Source organism: Cetorhinus maximus, unplaced genomic scaffold (assembly GCF_964194155.1).
Source record: "Cetorhinus maximus unplaced genomic scaffold, sCetMax3.hap1.1 HAP1_SCAFFOLD_2935, whole genome shotgun sequence".
NCBI classification, from domain to species: domain Eukaryota; kingdom Metazoa; phylum Chordata; class Chondrichthyes; order Lamniformes; family Cetorhinidae; genus Cetorhinus; species Cetorhinus maximus.
Window position 1 is genome coordinate 1,095 of NW_027598865.1, and position 16,121 is coordinate 17,215.

Here is a 16,121-nt window from a genome sequence, read left to right on the forward strand (position 1 = left end):
ACACACACTCCCTCGCTCACACACACACTCCCTGTCTCACGCACACACTCCCTCTCACACACACACACTCCCTCTCACACACACACACTCCCTCACTCACACACACACCCTCTCTCACACACACACTCCCTTTCTCACACACACACACTCCCTCACTCACATACACACCCTCTCTCACACACACACTCCCTCTCTCACACACACACACTCCCTCTCTCTCACACACACTCCCTCTCTCACACGCACTCCCTCTCACACACACACACTCCCTCACACGCACTCCCTCACACACACACACACACACACACACTCTCCCTCTCACACACACACTCCCTCTCACACACACACACTCCCTCACACAAACACACACACCCCCTCTCACACACACACACTCCCTCTCACACACACACACTCCCCTCACACGCACTCCCTCACACACACACACACACACACACACACACTCTCTCTCACACACACACTCCCTCTCACACACACACACTCCCTCACACAAACACACACACCCCCTCTCACACACACACACTCCCTCTCACACGCACACACACACTCCCTCTCACACACACACACACTCTCCCTCTCACACACACACACACACACTCCTTCTCATACACACACACACACTCCCTCTCACACACACACACACACTCCCTCTCACTCACACACACACTCCCTCTCTCACACACACCCCCTTCACTCACACACACACTCCCTCTCACTCACACTCCGTCTCACACACACACAGTCCCTCTCTCACACACACACTCACTCACACACACACACACACACTCCCTCTCACACACACACACTCCCTCTCACACACACACGCACACTCCCTCTCTCACACACAATCCCTCTCTCAGACACACTGACATACTCTCTCACACACACACTCATTCTCCCTCTCACTCCCTCAGACACAACCTCCCACACACTCACTCTCTCTCTCACACATACACACACACATTCTCTCTCTGTCACACATACATACACACACTCACACACACTCTCTCTCTCTCTCTCTCACACACACACACACACACACACACCCATACATACACACTGTCTCTCTCTCACACACACGCACACACACTCACTCTCTTACACACAAGCATGCATGCTCTCTATCACACACACACACTCGCTCTCTCTGCACACACACACTCACACACACTCTCTCACACACACAGTCTCTCTTTCACACACACTCACTCCCATGCACACTGACGCACATGCATGTGCACACACACACGCATGTCCACACACTCTCTCCCACACACACATACACCCACACACACTCTCTCTCGCACATGCACACACATTCTCTATCACACAATCTCTCTCACACGCATGCACACACAACCCCCCATACACACACACACTCTCTCTCGCACATACACACACACTCCCTCTCACACACACACACTCTCTCACATATACACATACACATATACACATACGCACATTATACCTCACACACACACACAAACACGCACACTCACAAATACACACAGACATACGGACACACACAAACTCTCTCCCTCTCTCTCTCACACATATGCCCACATGCACGCACGCACACGCTCGGAGCACTGTGCACAGTTCCGGTCACCGTATCCCTGGGCTAGACCACACTTGGAGCACTGTGCACTGTTCCGGTCTCCGAATCCCTGGGTTAGACCACACTGGGAGCACTGTGCACAGTTCCGGTCTCCGTATCCCTGGGTAAGACCACACTCGGAGCACTGTGCACAGTTCTGTTCTCCATCTACCTCGGATAGACCACACTGGGAGCTCTGTGCACAGTACTGGTCTCCATATCCCTGAGTTAGACCACACACGGAGCACTGTGCACAGTTCCAGTATCCGTATACCTGGGATAGACCACACTCGGAGCACTGTGCACAGTCCTGGTCTCCGTATCCCTGTGTTAAACCACACTAGGAGCACTGTGCACTGTTCTGGTCTCTGTATACCTGGGTTAGACCACACTTGGAGCACCGTGCACAGTTCTGTTTTCCATCTACCTAGGTTAGAGAACACTGGGAGCACTGTGCACAGTTCCGGTCTCCGTATCCCTGGGTTAGACCACACTTGGAGCACTGAGCAAAGTTCTGGTCTCCGTATCCCTGGGTTAGACCACACTCGGAGCCCTGTGCACAGTTCCGATCTCCGTATCCCTTGGTTAAACCACACTTGGAGCACTGTGCACAGTTCTGGCCTCCGTATCCCTGGGTTAGACCACACTGGGAGCACTGTGCACAGTTCCGGTCTCCATATCCCTGGTTTAGACCACACTTGGAGCACTGTGCACTGTTCCAGTCTCCGTATCGCTGGGTTAGATCATACTTGGAGCACTGTGCACAGTTCCGTTCTCCGTATCCCTGGGTTAGACCACACTTGGAGCACTGTGCACTGTTCCGTTCTCCGTATCCCTGGGTTAGAGCACACTTGGAGAACTGTGCACAGTTCCGGTCTCCTTATCCCTCGATTAGACCACACTGGGGGCATTGTGGACAGTTCTGGTCTCCATATCCCTGGGTTAAATCACACTTGGAGAACTGTGGACAGTTCCGGTCTCCATATCCCTGGGTTAGACCACACTCGGAGCACTGTGCACAGTTCCGGTCTCCATATCCCTGGGTTAGCCCACACTCGGAGCACTGTGCACAGTTCTGGTTTCCGTCAACCTGGGTTAGACCACACTCGGAGCACTGTGCACAGTTCTGTTCTCCATCTACCTCGGTTAGACCACACTGGGAGTACTGTGCACAGTTCTGGACTCCATATCCCTCAGTTAGACCACACTTGGAGCACTGTGCACAGTTCCGGTCTCTGTATCCCTGGGTTAGACCACACTTGGAGCACTGTGCACAGTTCCAGTCTCTGTATCCCTGGGTTAGACCACCCTTGGAGCACTGTGCACAGTTCCGGTCTCCGTATCCCTGGGTTAGACCACACTGGGAGCACTGTGCACAGTTCTGGTCTCCGTATCGCTGGGTTAGACCACACTTGGAGCACGGTGCACAGTTCTGGTCTCCATCTACCTCGGTTAGACCACACTGGGAGCACTGTGCACAGTTCTAGTCTCCGTATCCCTGGGTTACATCACACTTGGAGCACTGTGCACAGTTCCGGTCACCGTATCCCACGGTTAGACCACACTGGGAGGACTGTGCGCAGTTCCGGTCTTCGTATCCCTGGGTTAGACCACACTCGGAGCACTGTGCACAGTTCCGGTCTCCGGATCCCTGGGTTAGACCACACTTGGAGCACTGTGCACAGTTCCGGTCTCCGTATCCCTGGGTTACACCACACTCGGAGCACTGTGCACAGTTCCACTCTCCGTATCCCTGGGTTAGACCACACTGGGAGCACTGTGCACAGTTCCGGTCTCCGGATCCCTGGGTTGGACCACCCTCGGAGCACTGTGCACAGTTCTGGTCTCTGTATCTCTGGGTTAGACCACACTCGGAGCACTGTGCACAGTTCCGGTCTCCGGATCCCTGGGTTGGACCACCCTCGGAGCACTGTGCACAGTTCTGGTCTCTGTATCTCTGGGTTAGACCACACTCGGAGCACTGTGCACAGTTCCGGTCTCCGTATCCCTGGGTTAGATCACACTTGGAGCACTGTGCACAGTTCCGGTCTCCGTATCCCTGGGTTAGATCATACTTGGAGCACTGTGCACAGTTCCGGTCTCCTTACCCCTCGATTAGACCACACTGAGGGCATTGTGGACAGTTCTGCACTCCATATCCCTGGGTTAAATCACACTTGGAAAACTGTGGACAGTTCCGGTCTCCGTATCCCTCGGTTAGACCACACTGGGAGCACTGTGCACAGTTCTGGTTTCCGTATCCCTGGGTTAGACCACACTCGGAGCACTGTGCAGAGTTCTGGTTTCCGTATACCTGGGTTAGACCACACTTGGAGCACTGTGCACAGTTCTGTTCTCCGTCTACCTCGGTTAGACCACATTGCGAGTACTGTGCAGAGTTCTGGTCTCCATATCCCTCGGTTAGATCACACTGGGAGCACTGTGCACAATTCCGGTCTCTGTATGCCTGGGTTAGATCACACTGGGAGCACTGTGCACAGTTCTGGTCTACATATCCCTGGGTTAGACCACACTGGGAGCACTGTGCACAGTTCTGGTCTACATATCCCTGGGTTAGACCACACTGGGAGCACTGTGCACAGTTCCAGTCTCCGAATCCCTGGGTTAGACCACACTTGGAGCACTGTGCACAGTTCCCGTCTCCGTATCCCTGGGTTAGACCACACTTGGAGCACTGTGCACAGTTCCAGTCTCCGTATCCCTGGGTTTGACCACACTCGGAGCACTGTGCCCAGTTCCGGTCTCCGTATCCCTGGGGTAGACCACACTCGGAGCACTGTGCACAGTTCCGGTCTCCGTATCCTGGGTTAGATCTACTTGGAGCACTGTGCACAGTTCCGGTCTCCTTACCCCTCGATTAGACCACACTGAGGGCATTGTGGACAGTTCTGGTCTCCATATCCCTGGGTTAAATCACACTTGGAAACTGTGGACAGTTCCGGTCTCCGTATCCCTCGGTTAGACCACACTGGGAGCACTGTGCACAGTTCCGGTCTCTGTATCCCTGGGTTAGACCACACTTGGAGCACTGTGCACAGTTCTGTTCTTCATCTACTTCAGTTAGACCGCACTGGTTGTACTGTGCACAGTTCTGGTCTACATATCCCAGTGTTAGACCACACTGGGAGCACTGTGCATAGTTCCTGTCTCTGTATCCCTGGGTTAGACCACACTTGGAGCGCTGTGCACAGTTCTGTTCTCCATCTACCTCGGTTTAAACCACACTGGGAGTACTGTGCACACTTCTGGTCTCCATATCCCTCAGTTGGACCACACTGGGAGCACTGGGCACAGTTCTAGTCTCCGTATCCTTGGGTTAGACCACACTGGGAGCGCTGTGCACAGTTCCGGTCTCCGTATCCCTGTGTTAGACCACACTGGGCGCACTGTGCACAGTTCTGGTGTCTGTATCCCTGGGTTAGATCATACTTGGAGCAATGTGCACAATTCCGGTCTCCGTATCCCTCGGTTAGACCACACTTGGAGCACTGTGCACAGTTCCAGTCTCCGTATACCTGGGTTAGACCACACTTGGAGCACTGTGCACAGTTCTGGTCTCTGTATCCCTGGGTTAGACCACACTTGGAGTACTGTGCACAGTTCTGGTTTCCGTATACCTGGGTTAGACCACACTCGGAGCAGTGCAAAGTTCTGGTCTCTGTATCCCTGGGTTAGACCACACTTGGAGCACTGTGCACAGTTCTGTTCTCCGTCTACCTCGGTTAGACCACACTGGGAGCACTGTGCAAAGTTCCGGTCTCTGTATCCCTGGGTTAGACCACACTTGGAGCACTGTGCACAGTTCTGGTCTACATATCCCTGGGTTTGACCACACTGGGAGCACTGTGCACAGTTCCAGTCTCCGTAACCCTGCGTTAGACCACACTCGGAGCACTGTGCACAGTTCCGGTCTCCGTATCCCTGGGTTAGACCACACTGGGAGCACTGTGCACAGTTCCGGTCTCCGTATCCCTGGGTTAGAACACACTTGGAGCACTGTGCACAGTTCCGGTCTCCGTATCCCTGGGTTAGACCACACTCGGAGCACTGTGCACAGTTCCGTTCTCTGTATCGCTGGATTAGACCACACTTGGAGCACTGTGCACAGTTCCGGTCTCCGTATCCCTGGGTTAGACCACACTCGGAGCACTGTGCACAGTTCTGATCTCCGCATCCCTGGGTTAGACCAGATTTGGATCACTGTGCAGAATTCCGGTCTCTGTATCCCTCGGTTAGACCACACTCGGAGCACTGTGCACAGTTCCCGGTCTCCGTATACCTGGGTTAGACCACACTCGGAGCACTGTGCACAGTTCCGGTCTCTGTATCGCTGGATTAGACCACACTTGGAGCACCGGTGCACAGTTCCGGTCTCCGTATCCCTGGGTTAGACCACACTTGGAGCACTGTGCACAGTTCTGGTCTCCATCTACCTCGGTTAGACCACACTGCGAGTACTGTGCAGAGTTCTGGTCTCCATATCCCTCGGTTAGATCACACTGGGAGCACTGTGCACAATTCCGGTCTCCGTATCCCTGGGTTAGACCACACTGGGAGCACTGTGCACAGTTCCGGTCTCTGTATCCCTGGGTTAGACCACACTGGGAGCACTGTGCACAGTTCTGGTCTACATATCCCTGGGTTAGACCACACTGGGAGCACTGTGCACAGTTCCAGTCTCCGAATCCCTGGGTTAGACCACACTTGGAGCACTGTGCACAGTTCCCGTCTCCGTATCCCTGGGTTAGACCACACTTGGAGCACTGTGCACAGTTCCAGTCTCCGTATCCCTGGGTTTGACCACACTCGGAGCACTGTGCCCAGTTCCGGTCTCCGTATCCCTGGGGTAGACCACACTCGGAGCACTGTGCACAGTTCCGGTCTCCGTATCCCTGGGTTAGATCATACTTGGAGCACTGTGCACAGTTCCGGTCTCCTTACCCCTCGATTAGACCACACTGAGGGCATTGTGGACAGTTCTGGTCTCCATATCCCTGGGTTAAATCACACTTGGAAAACTGTGGACAGTTCCGGTCTCCGTATCCCTCGGTTAGACCACACTGGGAGCACTGTGCACAGTTCCGGTCTCTGTATCCCTGGGTTAGACCACACTTGGAGCACTGTGCACAGTTCTGTTCTTCATCTACTTCAGTTAGACCGCACTGGTTGTACTGTGCACAGTTCTGGTCTACATATCCCAGTGTTAGACCACACTGGGAGCACTGTGCATAGTTCCTGTCTCTGTATCCCTGGGTTAGACCACACTTGGAGCGCTGTGCACAGTTCTGTTCTCCATCTACCTCGGTTAAACCACACTGGGAGTACTGTGCACACTTCTGGTCTCCATATCCCTCAGTTGGACCACACTGGGAGCACTGGGCACAGTTCCGGTCTCCGTATCCCTGGGTTAGAGCACACTGGGAGCACTGTGCACAGTTCCGGTCTCTGTATCCCTGGCTTAGTCCACACTTGGCGCACTGTGCACAGTTCTAGTCTCCGTATCCTTGGGTTAGACCACACTGGGCGCACTGTGCACAGTTCTGGTCTCCGTATCCCAGGGTTAGACCACACTCGGAGCGCTGTGCACAGTTCCGGTCTCCGTATCCCTGTGTTAGACCACACTGGGCGCACTGTGCACAGTTCTGGTGTCTGTATCCCTGGGTTAGATCATACTTGGAGCACTGTGCACAGTTCTGGTCTCTGTATCCCTGGGTTAGACCACACTTGGAGTACTGTGCACAGTTCTGGTTTCCGTATACCTGGGTTAGACCACACTCGGAGCACTGTGCAAAGTTCTGGTCTCTGTATCCCTGGGTTAGACCACACTTGGAGCACTGTGCACAGTTCTGTTCTCCGTCTACCTCGGTTAGACCACACTGGGAGCACTGTGCAAAGTTCCGGTCTCTGTATCCCTGGGTTAGACCACACTTGGAGCACTGTGCACAGTTCTGGTCTACATATCCCTGGGTTTGACCACACTGGGAGCACTGTGCACAGTTCCAGTCTCCGTAACCCTGCGTTAGACCACACTGGGAGCACTGTGCACAGTTCCGGTCTCCGTATCCCTGGGTTAGAACACACTTGGAGCACTGTGCACAGTTCCGGTCTCCGTATCCCTGGGTTAGACCACACTCGGAGCACTGTGCACAGTTCCGTTCTCTGTATCGCTGGATTAGACCACACTTGGAGCACTGTGCACAGTTCCGGTCTCCGTATCCCTGGGTTAGACCACACTCGGAGCTCTGTGCACAGTTCTGATCTCCGCATCCCTGGGATAGACCAGATTTGGATCACTGTGCAGAATTCCGGTCTCTGTATCCCTCGGTTAGACCACACTCGGAGCACTGTGCACAGTTCCGTTCTCCGTATCCCTCGGTTAGACAACACTCGGAGCACTGTGCACAGTTCCGGTCTCCGTATACCTGGGTTAGACCACACTTGGAGCACTGTGCACAGTTCCGGTCTCCGTATCCCTGGGTTAGACCACACTTGGAGCACTGTGCACAGCTCCGGTCTCCTTCTACCTCGGTTAGACCACACTGGGAGCATTGTGCACAGTTCTGGCCTCCGTATCCCTGGGTTAGATCACACTTGGAGCACTGTGCACAGTTCTGGTCTCCGTATCCCTGGGTTAGACCACAGTTGGAGCACTGTGCACAGTTCCAGTCTCCGTATCCCTGCGTTAGACCACACTTGGTGCACTGTGCACAGTTCCCGTCTCCGTATCCCTGGGTTAGACCACACTTGGAGCACTGTGCACAGTTCCAGTCTCCGTATTCCTGGGTTTGACCACACTCGGAGCACTGTGCACTGTTCTGGTCTCTGTATCCCTGGGTTAGACCACACTTGGAGCACTGTGCACTGTTCTGTTCTCCGTCTACCTCGGTTAGAACACACTGGGAGTACTGTGCAGAGTTCTGGTCTCCATATCCCTCGGTTAGACCACACTGGGAGCACTGTGCACCGTTCCGGTCTCTGTATCCCTGTGTTAGACCACACTTGGAGCACTGTGCACAGTTCTGGTCTACATATCCCTGGGTTAGACCACACTGGGAGCACTGTGCACAGTTCCAGTCTCCGTATCCCTGGGTTAGACCACACTCGGAGCACTGTGCACAGTTCTGGTTTCCGTATACCTGGGTTAGACCACACTCGGAGCACTGTGCACAGTTCTGGTCTCTGTATCCCTGGGTTAGACCGCACTTGGAGCACTGTGCACAGTTCTGTTCTTCATCTACCTCAGTTAGACCACACTGGGAGTACTGTGCACAGTTCTGGTCTACATATCCCTGGGTTAGACCACACTGGGAGCACTGGGCACAGTTCCGGTCTCCGTATCCCTGGTTTAGACCACACTCGGAGCACTATGGACAGTTCCGGTCTCCGTATCCCTGGGTTAGACCACATTGCGAGCACTGTGCAAGGTTCCAGTCTCCGTATCCCTTGGTTAGACCACACTCGGAGCACTGTGCACAGTTCCGGTCTCCGTATCCCTCGGTTAGACCACACTCGGAGCACTGGGCACAGTTCCGGTCTCCGTATCCCTGGGTTAGAGCACACTGGGAGCACTGTGCTCAGTTCCGGTCTCTGTATCCCTGGTTTAGTCCACACTTGGAGCACTGTGCACAGTTCTGGTCTCCGGATCCTTGTGTTAGACCACACTGGGAGCACTGTGCAAAGTTCCGGTCTCTATATCCCAGGGTTAGACCACACTCGGAGCACTGTGCACAGTTCCGGTCTCCGTATCCCTGTGTTAGACCACACTGGGCGCACTGTGCACAGTTCTGGTGTCTGTATCCCTGGGTTAGACCACACTGGGCGCACTGTGCGCAGTTCCAGACTCCGTATCCCTCGGTTAGACCACACTTGGAGCACTGTGCACAATTCCTGTCTCCGTATCCCTGGTTTAGACCACACTCGGAGCACTGTGCACAGTTCCAGTCTCCGTATACCTGGGTTAGACCACACTTGGAGCACTGTGCACTATTCCGGTCTCCGTATCCCTGGTTTAGACCACACTCGGAGAACTATGGACAGTTCCGGTCTCCGTATCCCTGGGTTAGACCACATTGCGAGCACTGTGCAAGGTTCCAGTCTCCGTATCCCTTGGTTAGACCACACTCGGAGCACTGTGCACAGTTCCGGTCTCCGTATCCCTGGGTCAGACCACACTCGGAGCACTGTGCACAGTTCCGGTCTCCGTATCCCTGGGTTAGACCACACTCGGAGCACTGTGCACAGTTCCGGTCTCTGTATCGCTGGGTTAGACCACACTTGGAGCACGGTGCACAGTTCTGGTCTCCATCTACCTCGGTTTGACCACACTGGGAGCACTGTGCACAGTTTTAGTCTCCGTATCCCTGGGTTACATCTCACCTGGAGCACTGTGCACAGTTCCGATCTCTGTATCCCTCGGTTAGACCACACTGGGAGCACTGTGCACAGTCCTGGTCTCTGTATCCCTGGGTTAAACCACACTCGGAGCACTGTGCACAGTTCTGGTCTCCGTATTCCTGTGTTAGACCACACTCGGTGCACTGTGTACAATTCTGGGCTCTGTATCACTGGGTTAGATCACACTTGGAGCACTGTGCACAGTTCTGGTCTCCGTATCCCTGGATTAGACCACACTTGGAGGACTGTGCACAGTTCCGGTCTTCGTATCCCTGGGTTAGACCACACTTGGAGCACTGTGCACAGTTCCGTTCTCCGTATCCCTGGGTTAGACCACACTTGGAGCACTGTGCACAGTTCCGGTCTCCATCAACCTCGGTTAGACCACACTGGGAGCACGGTGCACAGTTCCATTCTCCGTATCCCTGGGTTAGACCACGCTGGGAGCACTGTGCACAGTTCCAGCCTCCGTATCCCTGGGTTAGACCACACTTAGAGCACTGTGCACAGTTCTGCTCTCCGTATCCCCGGGTTAGACCACATTGGGAGCACTGTGCACAGTTCCAATCTCCGTAATCCTGGGTTAGACCACACTCGGAGCACTGTGCACAGTTCCGGTCTCCGTACCCCTGGGTTAGACCACACTCGGAGCACTGTGCGCAGTTCTGGTTTCCTTATACCTGTGTTAGACCACACTCGGAGCACTGTGCACAGCTCTGGTCTCTGTATCCCTGGGTTAGACCACACTTGGAGCACTGTGCACAGTTCTGTTCTCCATCTACCTCGGTTAAACCACACTGGGAGCACTGTGCACACTTCTGGTCTCCATATCCCAAGGTTAGACCACACTGGGAGCACTGGGCACAGTTCCGGTCTCCGTATCCCTGGGTTAGAGCACACTGGGAGCACTGTGCACAGTTTAGGTCTCTGTATCCCTGGGTTATTCCACACTTGGAGCACTGTGCACAGTTCTGGTCTACATATCCCTGGGTTAGACCACACTGGGAGCACTGTGCACAGTTCTGGTCTCCGTATCCCTGGGTTAGACCACACTTGGAGCACTGTGCACAGTTCTGGTCTCCGTATCCTTGGGTTAGACCACACTGGGAGCACTGTGCAAAGTTCCGGTCTCTATATCCCAGGGTTAGACCACACTCGGAGCACTGTGCACAGTTCCGGTCTCCGTATCCCTGGGTTAGACCCACACTTGGAGCACTGTGCACAGTTCCGGTCTCCGTATCTCTGGTTTAGACCACACTCGGAGCACTGTGCACTGTTCTGGTGTCTGTATCCCTGGGTTAGATCATACTGGGAGCACTGTGCACAGTTCCGGTCTCCGTATCCCTGGGTTAGACCACACTGGGAGCACTGTGCACAGTTCCGGTCTTCGTATCCCTGGGTTAGACCTCACTTGGAGCACTGTGCACAGTTCCACTCTCCGTATCCCTGGGTTAGACCACACTTGGAGCACTGTGCACAGTTCCGGTCTCCGTATCCCTGGGTTAGACCACACTCGGAGCACTGTGCACAGTTCCGGTCTCCGTATCCCTGGGTTAGACCACACTCGGAGCACTGTGCACAGTTCCGGTCTTCGTATCCCTGGGTTAGACCACACTGGGAGCACTGTGCACAGTTCCGGTCTTCGTATCCCTGGGTTAGACCACACTGGGTGCACTGTGCACAGTTCCGGTCTCCGTATCCATGGTTTAGATCACACTTTGAGCACTGTGCACAGTCCCGGTCTCCGTATCCCTGGGTTAGATCACACTCGGAGCACTGTGCACAGTTCCGGTCTCCGTTAGCCTCGGTTAGACCATGCTTGTAGCACTGTGCACAGTTCTGGTCTCCGTATCCCTGGGTTAGACCACACTCGGAGCACTGTGCACAGTTCCGGTCTCCGTTACCCTGGGTTAGACCACACTTGTAGCACTGTGCACAGTTCCGGTCTCCGTTAGCCTCGGTTAGACCATGCTTGTAGCACTGTGCACAGTTCTGGTCTCCGTATCCCTGGGTTAGACCACACTCGGAGCACTGTGCACAGTTCCGGTCTCCGTTACCCTGGGTTAGACCACACTCGGAGCACTGTGCACAGTTCCGGTCTCCGTTAGCCTCGGTTAGACCATGCTTGTAGCACTGTGCACAGTTCTTGTCTCCGTATCCCTGGGTTAGACCACACTCGGAGCACTGTGCACAGTTCTGGTCTCCGTATCCCTGGGTTAGTCCACACTTGGAGCACTGTGCACAGTTCCGGTCTCCCTATCCCTCGGTTAGACCACACTTGGAGCACTGTGCACAGTTCTGGTCTCCCTATCCCTCGGTTAGACCACCCTTGGAGCACTGTGCACAGTTCTGGTCTCCCTATCCCTCGGTTAGACCACACTCGGACCACTGTGCACAGTTCCGGTCTCCATATCCCTGGGTTAGACCACACTTGGAGCACTGTGCACAGTTCCGGTCTCCTTAACCCTCGATTAGACCACACTGAGGGCATTGTGGACAGTTCTGGTCTCCATATCCCTGGGTTAAATCACACTTGGAAAACTGTGGACAGTTCAGGTCTCCGTATCCCTCGGTTAGACCACCCTTGGAGCACTGTGCACAGTTCTGGTCTCCCTATCCCTCGGTTAGACCACCCTTGGAGCACTGTGCTCTGTTCCGGTTTCTATGATAGAAGAAAAGGACAATGAGGCATTGGAGAATATTGAATAAATATTCCCAGGGGTAATACCAGAACGGAGAGGTTTGTAACCATCAGGAAAGGCTGAACAGGCTGGGGCTCTTTTCTCTAGAAAAGAGAAGGCTGAGGGGGTGACCTGATCGAGGTCTTTAAAATGACGAAGGGGTTTCGATCGGGGAGACGGAGAGAAGATGTTTCCACTTGTGGGGGGGTCTGAGAAGAGACGAGAACTCAGGGATCATCAGTACAAGACGGTCACTAATAAATCCAATCAGGGGGATTCAGGAGAAACCTTACGTCATCTCCCACCATCACCATATCCTTCTATTCCTTTCTCCCTCGTCTGTTTATCCAGCTTTCCCTCCCCCTCTGGCTTCCTGCTTAAATGCATCGACGCCCTTCACCTCGACCACTCCCTGTCGGAGCCAATCGCACTCTCTGCTTAAAGAAATGTTAATCTTTGGCACCATTACTCTCCCGATCTGTGCCTCCCCCACCCCGGTTTCACTACCTGTTCCCCTCGTTAGCTCCCCTTCCCCGGTTCATTTGCCGGGGTCTTTCTGATGGGGCAGTGAGGGGGTTTCCATGGAGGTGCACCTATCCCAGAATGCACGGCGGCGGGGAAAGCCCTCTATTCAAGCCCATTGAGCACCAGCTTTGAGTAGAGGCCTTTCACTGCCTCTAGGAATGCTGGGAATGGTAAGCCACCATTAATGCCTTCGAAAGGGACACAGCTCCAATGGGTTCCCGTAAGAAATATCTGGAGTCAGTACCTCACCACCTCAAAATCCAATACCACCAAGGACATATCACCTCAGCCGTTGGCGAGAGCCTGCTGTGCACGATAGTTTGTTTCACTGCGCAGCAGTTCCACAGAGAGTCCCACTCACCTCCTCCGAGGCACATGTTCAGTGGTTCGACTCCTAGCTCCAGGGCTGGGAGCTCAAACGTCGAGGCTGGTGTTGCCACTGACAGGGCTGAGGGAGTGCCGCGCTGTCGGAGGGTCAGCGCTGAGGGAGCGCCGCGCTGTCGGAGGGTCAGCGCTGAGGGAGCGCCGCACTGTCGGAGGGTCAGTGCTGAGGGAGCGCCGCACTGTCGGAGGGTCAGTGCTGAGGGAGCGCTGCACTGTGGGAGGGTCAGCGCTGAGGGAGTGCCGCACTGTCGGAGGGTCAGTGCTGAGGGAGAGCCGCGCTGTCAGAGGGTCAGTGCTGAGGGAGCGCTGCGCTGTCGGAGGGTCAGTGCTGAGGGAGTGCCGCGCTGTCAGAGGGTCAGTGCTGAGGGAGCGCCGCACTGTCGGAGGGTCAGTGCTGAGGGAGCACTGCGCTGTCGGAGGGTCAGCGCTGAGGGAGAGCCGCACTGTGTGAGGGTCAGCGCTGAGGGAGCGCCGCACTGTGGGAGGATCAGCGCTGAGGGAGAGCCGCACTGTCGGAGGGTCAGCGCTGAGGGAGAGCCGCACTGTTGGAGGGTCAGTGTTAAGGGAGCGCCGCACTATCGGAGGGTCAGCACTGAGGGAGAGCCGCACTGTGGGAGGGTCAGCGCTGAGGGAGCGCCGCACTGTGGGAGGGTCAGCACTGAGGGAGAGCCGCACTGTTGGAGGGTCAGCACTGAGGGAGCGCCGCACTGTCGGAGGGTCAGCGCTGAGGGAGAGCCGCGCTGTTGGAGGGTCAGCGCTGAGGGAGCGCCGCGCTGTCGGAGGGTCAGTGTTAAGGGAGCGCCGCACTATCGGAGGGTCAGCACTGAGGGAGAGCCGCACTGTGGGAGGGTCAGCGCTGAGGGAGCGCCGCACTGTGGGAGGGTCAGCACTGAGGGAGAGCCGCACTGTTGGAGGGTCAGCACTGAGGGAGCGCCGCACTGTCGGAGGGTCAGCGCTGAGGGAGAGCCGCGCTGTTGGAGGGTCAGCGCTGAGGGAGCGCCGCGCTGTCGGAGGGTCAGTGTTAAGGGAGCGCTGTGATACGGGAGCTGCTGTCTGTTAGATGAGACAATGAACTGAGAAGTCCACTCTGCGATCCTGAGTGGACGGTCAGGATCCCATGCCGACAGGTCAGGAGGACTTGGCCTCATCTCAGCCCTTCTCCAGGGGCCAATATTTAACCCTGAAACGAGCTAATTGAGGAACAGCATCTGTCGAGGTCCCTCGCGGCCAGGAGCCCAACCCTTGACCCCCTCGTGAACCCGGAGCAAGGTGAAGAGTGATGTGGTGTTGGCGGCCAAAGGGCAAAGGGGTCAACTGGTCGCAGACTGACCTCCGGTGAAATGCCGAGCGGGAAAGTACTTAGTGAAATGTAGAAGAATGAAACTGATAATGCCGGGCGGGGAGAGTGAAATTCCCAAAAATGGGAGGTCAGTCATGGTGAGGGCCGAACTGGAGTGGATGAGAGGGAGAGTTCCCTCTGCCCAGCTCCCCTCACCCTCTTAGGATGTTCCGAGGATCGACAATGTCACTCAACAATTTATGTTTTCAGGTGTTTCCACTGCTGGCGGAGCAGCAGACTCTCAGCGCACAGCAAGATCCCACAAACAGAGGGGGCGGGGGTGCCAGTGACCAGATACTCCCCTTCCTGATGTCAGTCTAGTTTCAGGGAGAAATAGTGGCCCTCAGCGCTGACCCTCTGACAGTGCGGCGCTCCCTCAGCACTGACCCTCCGACAGTGCGGCGCTCCCTCAGCGCTGACCCTCCGACAGTGCGGTGCTCCCTCAACGCTGACCCTCCGACAGTGCGGCGCTCCCTCAACGCTGACTCTCTGACAGTGCGGCCCTCCCTCAACACTGACCCTCCGACAGTGCGGCTCTCCCTCAACACTGACTCTCTCACAGTGCGGCTCTCCCTCAACACTGACCCTCCGACAGTGCGGTGCTCCCTCAGCACTGACCCTCCGACAGTGCGGCACTCCCTCAACACTGACTCTCTCACAGTGCGGCTCTCCCTCAACACTGACCCTCCGACAGTGCGGTGCTCCCTCAACACTGACCCTCCGACAGTGCTGCGCTCCCTCAGCGCTGACCCTCCGACAGCGCGGCGCTCCCTCAGCGCTGACCCTCCGACAGTGCGGCGCTCCCTCAGCGCTGACCGTCCGACAGTGCGGCGCTCCCTCAGCGCTGACCGTCCGACAGTGCGGCTCTCCCTCAGCGCTGACCCTCCTACAGTGCGGCGCTCCCTCAGCACTGACCCTCCGACAGTGCGGCGCTCCCTCGGCGCTGACCCTTGGTGTTCAGCGCTGTGACCTCGTGCCCATGCATCTGAAAGGAGAGAGCTCTCCCCACCCTTGAGCCATGTCAGGTACAGTCGACAGTGTCGAGACCCTCACCTCCCCTTTCTCTCTCTCCGTCCCCAAAGCCCCATCAAACACACCCCTGTCTGTCCCTGTGCTTTGCCGATTGAATTAGCTTCGGTGGAATTATCGACCTGTAGGTGAT